Raw genomic sequence first — 751 nt, forward strand, 5'->3', positions numbered from 1 at the left:
AACTCGAACCAAGAACCAATTGTAAAGCTTTAAAAAATTCGGATTCAGGAATATTTGTGTTCCGTTTGATAAAACACCATTTAGTTGAAAGAATTTCAATCGCAAGGTGAATCGGTACATTGGTAAAGAGAGAAGTGACGTCCAACGATAAAAAAACAGAAGAATCACAAACTGTAATAGATTTAGTGACATCAATCAATTGATAACTGTTATCCACACAGCTCTTCGCGCGTGGTAAGCTGTTATGTAGAATTTTATGTAAAAAAGACGCTAAATTGTGAAGGGGACTACCCGTGGAAGAAACAATGACACGTAACGGAAAGCCCACTTTATGGATCTTTTTTAAGTCATAAGCATGTGGCAGTATCTTGTTGGAAGAATATAAATATTTGTATGTAGAGTCAGAAATCAACTCGTGACGCTTCCAACATTTCAAGAGTGACAATAGATCAGAAATAATCGTATTAACTGGATTGCGTTTGAGCAAGGTGTATGTTTGAGAATCAGAAAACAGCAACTCCATATCTCTAATATAATCAACTTTATCACATGCTACCACGACATTACCCTTGTCAGCATTAGTGAAGATAAACTCTAAGAATAGCTCTCTTCGTTTACGCATAATTTATCATTAATTCGTTCTTAAATTTTTATATTTCATTATTTGTGTAGTGATTATTCAATTAATGACGGGATGCATCTCTGAAATGTACGTCAGCCCATTTCCTTATTCATGACATGTAAGTCTTGC

The sequence above is a fragment of the Trachymyrmex cornetzi genome, unplaced genomic scaffold (genome assembly GCF_001594075.2).
Source record: "Trachymyrmex cornetzi isolate Tcor2-1 unplaced genomic scaffold, Tcor1.1 scaffold1501, whole genome shotgun sequence".
Classification (NCBI taxonomy): domain Eukaryota; kingdom Metazoa; phylum Arthropoda; class Insecta; order Hymenoptera; family Formicidae; genus Trachymyrmex; species Trachymyrmex cornetzi.